The sequence below is a fragment of the Egretta garzetta genome, unplaced genomic scaffold (assembly GCF_000687185.1).
Source record: "Egretta garzetta isolate BGI_Z169 unplaced genomic scaffold, ASM68718v1 scaffold220, whole genome shotgun sequence".
Classification (NCBI taxonomy): domain Eukaryota; kingdom Metazoa; phylum Chordata; class Aves; order Pelecaniformes; family Ardeidae; genus Egretta; species Egretta garzetta.
This window is the reverse complement of record NW_009258414.1, coordinates 5,885,384-5,897,620: the sequence shown is the minus strand read 5'-3', so window position 1 is coordinate 5,897,620 and position 12,237 is coordinate 5,885,384.

Below are 12,237 nucleotides of genomic sequence, written 5' to 3'. Positions count from 1 at the left end.
TAGAATTAACAAGCTACTTCAATATTTAATGCTTCATACAAATGTATTATAAACTTATCATTACACATAAAACCTAAAAAGGGAAACAAAACTGAAAAAAATAAGTTATCGAAAAAGTTTTGTGCAGTGTTAATCAAAATATTGACAAAAATAAGATCGTAGGGTTAAAGAATTCTCCACCTTAGAGCAAGGTGCAAAGGCAACTGTAATTTTTCGGGTTGTTGCAGCAAGAAAATAATTCTTATAGTGGTATAAAAGAATAGGCAGAGTAATCTTCATCTTTTTATTAAAGCTTCTTGGACTCTATCATATCTGTGAAAAGAATCTGATTAAAGATCCTCATATCTAAATGATATGAATCACACAACAGATTTTTAGAATTTCTGTATTGTTTCCTTTGGAGGATAAAATATGTGTTATTTTCAAGAGGGCTATACATCCTAGTCACATAGTAATGCCTTTTCTGTGGCATGTACTTGTTATTATGTAAGTGAGAGGTCTGCAAGCCAGAATGATTAGGCTGTGTCAGGCAGAAAAACAATGAGGTGTGTTCCAGCATACAGAAAGCAATTTCAGAAGGGAAAAAAATACCTAAATGGATCAGCAAGACAGAGTTATTAAGTAAGAAGAGGCAAAGAGCTTTTCTTTTCCCACTGGTTTCTCCCATAACATTTTCATTAACATGAAACATAAAATTATGAAATAAAGCATTAAAAAAAAAAAAAAGTCAACTGCTAACAGTTATTAAGAGGCAATTCCGTGTCAAAGCCTTTTCTGTATGTTTCAGTGGTTTGCTGATTCTTGTATTTTAAAGCAGTGAAATTGTTAGGTATATTTTTTCCTGTGATCATTAATTCCGCATTAACACCACCACAATTACAGACTATGTTCTTTAAAGTCAATTGTATTTTACATTAAAATGGTGATAGCATCTAGTATTCCTAAATGTTCTCAGTGTCAAGAATGTGTAAAGCCATCAGCTACTCACTACCAAGAGGTATTATCAGTAGCTTAATTTAGGAAATTTGGTAAGACAAAATGCAAAACACTGTCACTCCAACTGTATTAAGCACCTTAAAATATGTTCCAAAGCAAAGTAAACCTTATGACCCCTGATGTTAAAATTGAGACCTCAAAACGATTTGTTGCCAACAGCCTTTTAAATTGACATAATCAACATCTCTCTTGTTTGTGACATATGCTAAGCTATGTTTAAATATTACCAGTTTATTTCAGCAGAAGTTTAATTTCAGGAGGGTTGCTAGGTGTAATTTCTCCTAGAACAGCTGTCTGGTAATGTATTGCAATACGACTTAATTTATTACAATAGCCCTCTCTTTGCTATCTCAAGAATATCTACAGTTAATATATGTGGCTGCAAGCATTTTCCTTAATGCAAGAGAAAAGGACTACCTTCCATTGCCAAATCTCATCAGTACACATTGGTATCCACCAATGATGAGGTATTTCTGTTCTGCATCCATTTCTGCAGTTCAACAGTGGAACATTTCAGGAAACAGTGCTACCTGACATGATCACAGAAGTACCAGAAAGTCCTGCTGACCAGTACAGTACTGTAGAGTTGCTGTCTTCCAGACATGCAGGATAGACTATCTGCATCTTACTCAAACACCCAAAACTGAGCCCAAAACTTGAAATGGAATTTATGTTTGTTCTTAAGGACTGCTTGTCTACAGCCTTTAACACAGAAACTCTGTTACACCTACAGACAATCCTTTCACGTCACTGATGTTTGGGATGGCACAAATCACAGCAAAGCTTGTGTTCAAGATTGAGAGATATGGGGCTGGATCAAAAAAGACTATTGATGAAGCTTTGAAAAAAATTAAGACAGTATATTCTACACTAAATGAAGAGATGCTATTCTCCATCACACCCCGTCCTAGTTTTGTAACTGGATTTTTCAACCATTTTATGCTAAATAATCAGATTTAATATGTTGGGTTCTGTTCTCTGTTTCTCTTTCATCAGGCTGTATTTCTTCTTATTTACTAAAAATATAGATGCTTAGCCTATCTACTCTAAAAATTGCAAACATGACAGAACCAAAGTTTTTTTGCATGAGAAGGATAGAACTTGGATGGTTTAAGTGTGGGTTTGTGTTCTTATGTTCTGGGGTAGCATCACAGAGTGAAAGTGCAGCCTCAAGGCATCTTGGCAGCTGACAACAGCTAGAGCCAGGCTGAACGACAGTAATATTTTGGTGTGGATCTCTATGGATTTTTGTCGAAGTAAAAACTGAGTTATTGTGTACTTTTACAGTTGACATGACCAAAAGGATGGTGCTAGGATGCTGGGAGAGAGTTTGCTGACAAGGACATTGATTTACAGCACTGTTTCAGATGAGCTTTGACTGTGATGCTTGTAATCATATGACTTTAAAAACTATTCTGTCCCTGTGGCATCGCAAAGGAGAAATCAAACATCTAGGAAAACTGGTAGGAAAACTGATGAAAACCGGGAGGGAAACTGAAGGTAGAAAAAAGATCGATGGATAATTGCGCTTCAAAAACCCAACTGTAACAGCCTCAAACTTACTTGCCTTACTTGTAAAAAATGGCCTGCTTCCCTGGTTAATCTAAAGGTGAACCAGATGGTACACCAGAATGTCTGTTCCCACACTTGCAGATACAACAAGGCAGCTTGTGTGAACTTGAGTGTGAGTCTGTGTTCAAATCAATACGTGCACTGGAAGTTAGGTAAGTCATTAAGGAGAAAGACTTGAAGTGACTGCCTCAGACTTCTCAAACACCTGCTCCAAGACAGGACATCTTCCATGAATAATTGAAGAGCACTGTAACCTCTGATGTCAATGATTCAGAAGAGATGCATGGCCACACATTCTAAAGATTTTTTATTGACACGTATAGCACCTTTCACGAGCCTCAGAAGACATTTGTGGGATTAAAACCTAAATACATCTAAGAATCATTACATTCCACAATGCACAGAAACACAGCTGCCTCAAGGGCCTCCCTCTCTTGAAATTAAAACCAGAATTTATTACTTTTTAAGAGACAATGAACAAGAGTCACATTCAAAAACTTACCAGAGAAGACTGACCTTGGGCATAAGTCCTTATTCTGTCAAGGCTATGAGATGGCATATGATACAGACATATACTGACAAGTGTCAACACTAAATACAAGGTTTTGTTGAGGGCATGCCAGATCCTTTCCATACTCTTTAATATCCAATGATAATAAATGGTGGATAAATAAGGGTTGTTGTTATCACTGCATAAGCAGAAAATTGAAGTATTTTCTAAATGGAGATAACTATCATGATGCTTTTAGGGTTATGGAATACACGTCATCATATGCTAAGAAGCAATGCTTGTTTGATACAGTTGTTAGATGCAATAAATGCAACTAAAAGTTGCATCTACCATTCTACTCCTAGTAGGTAAGTAGTGGTCATCTTTTACTCAGCACTCATTAGACCACACATGGAATACTGCCAAGTTTGCAGCCTGCCCCCCCAACAGCACAAGAAAGATACTGATAAACTGAAATGAGTTCAGCAGAGGGTCATCAAGATGGTTGGGGGCTAAAGCACTTGCCAAAGAGTAAAGGCTGAGGGAACAGGGCTTGTTCAGCCTGGAGGAGACAGTTTCAGCAGCCTCCCAGTGCCTATGTGAAAGTCATCAAGAAGACGGAGCTGGGCTCTTCACAGAGCATGGTGGGAGGAGGAAAGTCATCAGGAGGTTGGCATATGTAAAACAAGAGACATTCAGACCTGTAGTAAAAAAAACCTTTTTCACTGCTAGAACAGCAAGTATTGGAACAGGTTTCTCAGAAGTGTTCTGATATCTCCATCCTAGAGGTTTTCAAGACAAAAGTAGATAAAACCTTGAATAACCTGCTCTGACCTCATACCTGGCCCTGTGTTGATCATGAGACTGGGACAGAGTGAGCTCCTGAGGTCCCTTTCAACCAGAATTATTCTATGACGCTATAGCAGAAAAGGTAAGGATATGCTTTTCTGTGATACACCCCATTATAGATTTACATAAAACTATAAATAGCGTTGTTTAGAGTATGTCCATAGCTCTCAACACCACATTTTCGCAATCATGTTGTGTAGGTAATTGTTTTCCCTTTTCATTTAGATTATTAGCAAAAGAAAAAGTTCTATGCCAATTCACAAAGGAAGAAGTGTAGAGTTAAGTTGATGGCATCTAATACAGAAACAATGCAGATATATTTGCATTTGTTTCACTTTCTATTTGTAATAACATTTTTTGTAAATTGGAAACACTACTATCAAAAAGGAGGATGTCATCTCTCAATACAATGGAATTAAAACATACAACAGTTTGTATTTCATAGTATATAGCTAAATTTCCAATTGCTTGTTTAGAATATAGATTTTTTTTTTTTACATGAACAGTAATGAAGACAAACTATGTTTAGATCATAACTGCCTACCTAGTGTTCAATGTTATTGCAATAGGGGACTAACAAGATCATTTATGCATGCATCCTGCCAATGACCTGTACAGATCTGTTTTCTTACAATAGAAAGGTTTACCTTGCCGCAAACTCTATAGAAAATACTCTTGCAGAAGATAATTAAGGGCCAGTCAGAGAAGAATGAAAATAATTTGTTCTGGAGTACTTGAATGGGTAGGATAGTTCAAGAATAAGCAAACAAACCAACCTCCAAATAAAAAACCCGAACAAAACCCACCAGACCCTTTGTCACTCAACAGTAGATACAGTAGGATTCAGCTTTGGGCTTATTTCTAGACAGTGTGACATTTGTGTGCTACTTGGAATTAATAGGGGAAAAGGGATGTTTCCTGCATTTCTAAAACACAAGGCATTTTTCCAAGTACTTCGTGCAGTTTCCAGAAAACAACATATACAATATTAAACCGGTTATACTGAAAAGAAAAGCCTGCTGTCCTCTCACACTACAGAGATGTGCCATGTTATATGGAGAGTTTAGGGATGCCCAAACATTTCTTTTACAGGTTCTTACTAACTACTAAGTAGCAGGGAGGTTTGTTTTTATTTGGTTTATTTTGGAGGTCAATAGAGGCAGCAAGGCATCTTAACCAAACCACATTAAACAGGTAAAACTTGTGGTACTGTTTGTAGCAAGAAGTTTGAGAAAAGTGTTGGCGCTTAAAGAGATGAACTTTCAAGACACTGAGTTCTTATAGGAGGCAGCCTGTTACTAGTAGAGTCATGCTAGAAGTTATGCTGAAACAGGTAGTAACTGGTGAGAGATTCAAATAAATGAAGCTAATCGCTTGAAATATTTTGGGACATGGGATTTAAAATGCTGCATGTAATATATGTATTATCTTCTACGCATATAAAACTGATTATATTAAAATAACACAGAATAATTTTATGGAGCCCTCTGACCAAAAAGAAGAAAGACTGTGTCACTGTATCGCTCTTGAACTGAACTTGGATTACTGATGATGGCTTTTACTACCTCCTCGGTTCCTTGAGAGATTATCCTTACGTTATTTGCAGTAGCTGCATGGTTACATCATAGTGTATCAAGCAGTGACTTGTAACAGCTTTATGCTAATAATATCAAAGCTTGATTGTCAAGATCCCATTCTTTTTTAATTCAGGAGCTTGCTTAGGATATAGTAACATTGTGAACATAAATTCGAATCTATGTGGTTTATATTGACTGCGTATGAAGTGACAGATTGATCAGTATGTTGTTCTTAAAGCCATAAGTGGTGCATCTCATCTTCCTATCCGGGTTTCCCGTTGATTGGTAACAGCACCTATATCATAATGTCTTTTTACACCGTGTACTCAGTTGGCAAATTACCATAGTTATTTGGCAGTAGGAAACTGATTGCAAAATAATATTTTTGCCTCATGTGTTCTCTGTCTTCTTTATCCTGTTTAAGATTTTTCTAGTACAAATACAATTATTAGTTCTGTATTCAATTGTTTTGATTTTGCATAGGAGATAATTTTTATGTTTTGAATAGTTTTTCCAGTTTTAGGTCAGAGATAGGTCTAAGTCGTATTTCTCTTCAACAAAGATCAATAAAATAATATAATTTATATAAATACCTGTCAGAACTTAAAAGCGAAGACCTAACCAGCCAGACAAACAACACCCTTAAATAGTTAAATTCAGGCTAGTATCTCTGCAGACTACAAAGTTTTGCTCATACTTAACTAGTAGAAGTCAAAACCAGAGCAATAGGAATTTTTATGAAGACATACAGTAAAACACCTGTTTCTGACACATGCAGAACAAAACTTTTCCTAGAAACGTAATTTTATCCCTCAAAAGAAAATCAATATTAAGCTTGAAATTTCACCTTGGAAATTTCACCTTGGAAATTTCATGAGGATTTTTTAACCTTGAGTATATTTAAAATTATTTTAAGACAGAAGTTGCTTGTTTAACCCCCTTGGAAAAATGCTGTCTTAAAAATGCGCTCTTAGAAAGTTAAAATGCACCTATTAGCTTTCTCCTCTACATATAATAGTATACAAAGCACCATTTGTGCATGCAAAACTACAGATTGCCTTTTTCTGGCTCTGCTAATCCTTCTCGATGGTTGGGAGCAGTACTCTTTATAAGGGGCAGATTTTCTATAAAAGTAGCAGTTCTATATAATTTTTCTTTAAAAAATTCCATGAGTTTATACACGTGCTATATCAAGAAAGTCTGCAGACTTCATAAGTAGCCAGGGAAGGAGCTGAGGAAAACCGCCCCCAGCATACCTCGTTCCAAGCTCTCATCCAGCTGGCAGAGATTTAGAATAGTCACTGCTTCGGCAGAAGGGAAGACAGTTTGCAGAAGGGCTGTGTTACAGAGGTACCACATACCTGCAGCATGAAAAGATGGATGCTGCAAGCTGGCAGCATGTTTAGAGTGCCATTTTCTTTGTTAGTGTTGGACAGGGTAAGAATCACAGAGTGGATGAGGTTGGAAGGGACCTTCGGAGGTCTTGTGGTCCATAGGAAAACTTAAAGGAAAAGGTAAAAGTTAGACTAGATTTTCTAAACTCAGCAGAATATTTAACTGTTCAACATAATACCACTGGAATAACTTTGTGCTTTAGAAAGTGTTATGTTTCTGTTTCTCAGATCTCTCAAATAAGGCAACCATAAGTAATCCATAAATAATAATTTTGGAAAATCCTGGCCCCAGCCCTTTGCCACCTTTCTTCATTATTCAGATCTCTTGGCAGTTGTCTTTCCTCTCTCATCTGTCTCAGTCCCCGACAGTAACTAATAGTTATATTTTGCTGGGTTGAAAAGACTTGTTAGCTTGGGCAACTGACTTAATATTTTCATATACAGCAGAAGAACAAGTATGATAAACGGTGAAATTCCACAGTCTTGATAAGTTCACAATTATTATTAGGTTTTTCTACCTCTTCCATTTTACAATGTTTTATTGTGGTCCTTGATTTTACCAGTAGGTAATGAAATAATTAACGTAATAGTTGGCTTTTCGTGAGCACAACTGTTTGAAAAAACTCAAGAAAAATATCTCAAATTTTACAGAATATTATAAATATCAGTACAGAATATTTTTATACTGCTTTGCATCTATGCCTATTTTTTCCATTCTTTTATATCTTGTTCTTGACCTGTGACAGGAGCTTCTTTTCATTTCATGTGTTTGAGCTTATTTTGGTTGCATTAGGATCATCATTTTCAAAGTCCTTGTTCATGGGAGACCTTTCCCAGTTGGCTATAAAGCGGATGTTTTCGATTTTTTATTTCACTTTAGTCTGGTTTCATTTTGACAATGTTCTTCCTGTTTAGCAAGATCTTAGTCAGACTTACTTACACCAGGCTTACTTCGCACATTCTTTTTCCTTGGATCTTGTAGAAATGCTGTGATTTTTTTCCAATTGTGGCATACAGCTTTGTAGGTGGGTTGCAATCTGTAGTACAGTTTCCAGTTATTTGAGGAAGCAATTGCATTTAAATGTGTCAACACTTCCCTTAAGTGGATCATCTCTACTGCCTCCTTTAGTAGGAAGTATCTAAAGGAATTGATTGTCTTGAACTGATTTGCATTTGCTGGGATTCAAAGTTTTCTTTTAAAAGAAAGTTGAACTTCCCTGCAGATTTTAAATATAGCTATTTGGGTTTGGGTTTGTCACGTTCCATTCCATTTAACTTTGACTTCTGCTAATGTTGGTGCTGTGCTATGCAGATGTTTCCTGGAATATCTCTTTTTCAAAGGATGGACTAATGGGAGTTCTCTTGAAGCACTATTTTCAAAACAGTGTAATAAAAATATTCAACTTCTTGTTCTCTTTATCTGGCCTCATATGCAGTGTAAGTACACAGGCTGAGCACACAAACCACGAAGACCCTGTAGAACACAGTGTTTGGGTAGAGAGCATCCAGATTTTTTATCTAGCGCTTTATTTAGTTATCAGCAATCTGTACATATGTAGATCGTATTATGATGTTTTCCCCAAACACAAGCACTGTAGAATATACAGTATTGACATGAGCTTGTAATTAACTGGACTTTCTAAAAAATGTAATGTCAGAATACAGATCAAGTATCTTGAAAAACAGAAGAAAACATAATTAACTTTCTCTGCTTAGCTTGCTTTTTTTGATTGTCTGATTCAGCATATGCAGATTTTTCCTATTTGGATCAGTGAGCTTGGCATTGAAGACCTCTGGTCCAAAGCTATCCTTGACTTTTATCTAATAAGAAAATTCATTTTTTATTGGTCTGCCTCACATCCAGCAAAGATCTGCTTCGTTAGCTCCTGCTAGTAACCTAGTCCTTGCAATACTCCCGGCTTCAGAGTCCACAAATGGTATTTTTCTGGAATTATTCTACAAGAAAGTTAGATGATTCCTTTTATTATTCTTTGCTAGGCTTGTGGGAACAGAAAGAGATTTTTCTAATAGGCTTTTCATACATGCACTGTACTACCAGCTCAGGGCAAACAGAAAAAGAATAGGAAATAATTTGCTATGTCTCTTTTGAGAGGAAAATCAACATTACATAACTGCATGAATATATTCCACTTGCTTAAATTCTCAAAAAAAAAATTACTAAGTTATTAACAAGAAAAATCCGGACATTTTGAAATGCATTAGAAAATTCCTTTCTATGAGGTGTTTTGGTGGCAGATGAAGACGGGAGCCAGCTGTAGCTAAAAGCAGTTATTGAAGCCTGTTAAAACACGATTTGTGACAGAAAGAAAATTTTCAATTTCTTCTTATAGATAGATTATGACAAAAATAATTATAATTTGCTAATCCAAATGTCATATTGGGTATTTACACTTGTAATCTTAAAAGGATTATCAACACCTATTTAGACTCTGACTATTAATACATATCTTTCAAATTATCTGGAAGTTCAACACGTTTATACAAGCCTTTTAAAATGATGCCCAATTTCCTGCTAGATGCCAATCTACCATCACATTTAGTACTATTTCCTATAGTACTATACCTATAGGTTTTTCAGATAATAAAAACTTCTTTTTCCTCAAACTACTAGCAAGCCTCCTATAGGAAGAACAATTAGAAATCCTCCGCATCTGCAGGCAGGGATACTCAGCTGTTCTGGTACCAAACTGGAGTTGAGATTTCTAGAAACGTATCTCATTTTCATAACTGACAACAGCATTAGTTTTACTTGGCTCTACTGTAGCCATTAGATAAACATCTCAAACACCCCTGGCATGCCAGAGAGTCACAGAGTTACAGGTTGGAAGGGACATCTGGAGCTCCTCTAGTCTGACTGCCTGCGCAAAGCAAGTCCAGTTAGAGCAGTTAGACAGGACCGAGTCCATTTGGGATCTCACTTTCTCTGAGGAAGCAGATGCCACAGCCTTTCTTGCCAACCTCTTCCCACCTGCTTGATCACCCTCAAGGGTAGAAATGTTTTCCTATAACTAATCAGATTCTGCCATGTACCAACATGTGCCTGTTGCTTCAGGTCCTATCACTGGACCCCTCTAAAAGCCTGGCTCTGTCTTCTCTGTACTCTCCCATTAGGTACCTGAAGGCAGCAATAAGGTGCCCCTGAGTCTTTTCTTTATAAGGTTGAACAAATCATATTGTAGCAGCCTCCCCTCATCCATCATATGCTCCAGCTGCCTGACCCTCTTGCTGGCCCTGGTTAGACTTGCTGTAGCCCTAGAAAATCCCATTCTTTGGAGATTTCCAACCCTGAGGGGAAAAAAATAATGCTGTTATGGTGGATACTTATCTAAGTGAGACCTCACACATTAAGTTAGGGATAGTAATAACAGAAAAATCTTATATCTTTTCACATTTAGAAGGTTGAACCCAGTCAGAGATAGACCTAAAAATATGTTAGCGGTTTATAAAGAAATCATCAAGTAAACACATTGTATTCAGTTTTACGAGATCTTAGTTTTCTCACCAGAAGGTAGATCTAAAAGCTTAAAAGCATGTTTGTGGCATATATTTGTATAAATATGGTGCAGCTTTATGCCACATACCTGCTTCTAATCATTTCAGGCCTGAAGTTCTGGGTTATCAAAACACACTGTCCTAGCGCAGCACACTGACATTTTAGCCAGAATGGTAACAAGCTGTGTGAAAAATAACCTACTTATGCCCTGCCTGAAACACAATCTGTGCTGACTCAACCTGGCATTTTGAGCAAGATAGTCTCGTCAGCAAATGTCCAGTTTTACTATTTTAATTTTAGCTAGATACACTTTACACCTGCCAAAACATCTACTGAGCTAGTAAGGAAGAGAGTAATTCACAAACAGAAGTACCATTTCAAAATTCTCCAGTAAAATTCAAAGAATGTGCTTTTGATGATGTCTGGGAGCAAAGGATGACTTCTGCAAAAGGGATTTAAGGAAAGGAAACCAACAGAAGCTTTGTGACGTGGTGAAAAAAATATGGATTAAGTGTATAAGAGCTGTGGCTAGGAGGAACTGACAGAGCTGCTGAGATAGCTCAATGACCTGATTAAGATAGGAGCAAGAAACCGTGTTCTCTGTCCACCTCTAAAAGATTATATCATAAATTACTTTATTAACTCGGTATAGAGAGACTCCTTCCTTAAAATAGATCTCAGATTGCCACATAGGCAATCCTGAGGAATATACATAGATACCGCTAATTCTCATTACTTTATGAAATTGAAAAGAATAACATCCATAGGCATGTAGGCTGAAATTGAAAAGTGAAGAAACATTAAATTAACTATTATATAGTTGTAATGCAAGAAAAAAAATACCTGAAATATTTGTGTCTCCAGAAAACTTCAGATTGTTATAAAAGGTCATCATTAAAGCATGAAAACATCTTACACTGGCTTTGAGACATATAATAATCTCTCTTACCCAATGGCCAGCATTTTAATTTATCCATTCACTCCCCAAAGATTCTTCAAAATCCTTGAAGCTTGGGAGCAGCTTCTTTATTAGTTTATATTCTCAACAAGCTTAAATTGAACCCCCCTATTAAACTCACAAACAGGCCTTTATATACCTTCTTCTTAATAGAACTTATTAGAAGTTGAACAGGTTTTCTAATTTCTATCCATTCCTATAACACACAAAATGAAGTCTTTTAAAAATATGTTCTTTAAGAACACTTACAGCCTGATATTCTACCACAGAAATCCTTCTGTCATTTCATTCTCAAGTAAAAATTACAGAGCACCGTTCATTTTAAAGAGCATTACTTCTGTAGGGGACCTGCACCGGTTTGGAATACCTGCATGTGACAATGTGGCAGCCTTTGGTGTTGTGTAACTCACAGCACTGGGAAGAACAGTGGCAGAGCAGAATGGTTCTTGCCCGAGAGCTGCTTAGACCCAGAGCCCGGTGTCTGAGTGTGAGCCAGCCTTTGCTCGATGTTCAGTCGTGACTTTTAATTGAAGCAGCCAAGGCACACGTGAGTTCTGACCACTGCTAGGAGAACAGTAACCCATAGCAGAGGACTGGGGTCGGCCATGGGAGCAATTGTGCCAAAGCACTGCAGTAAGGCTTGCTGGGGCTTCTATTTCAGCTCCCACAGAGTTTATTTTTTCATATAAGAAGGATTCTTACTTGAAACCAAATTTTTCTTGTCCTGTCTGTCATGGGCACTTACCCTTCTATCAAAATCACATGTTAATGTCCATTTTATTGCAATAGCGCAGCCTCAATATCCTGTACAGCAAAAAAGATGCACTGGCAGACCTACACCAAATGTCCTCTTTACTCAATTTTTCCTTTCTGACTTTTATGGCCAA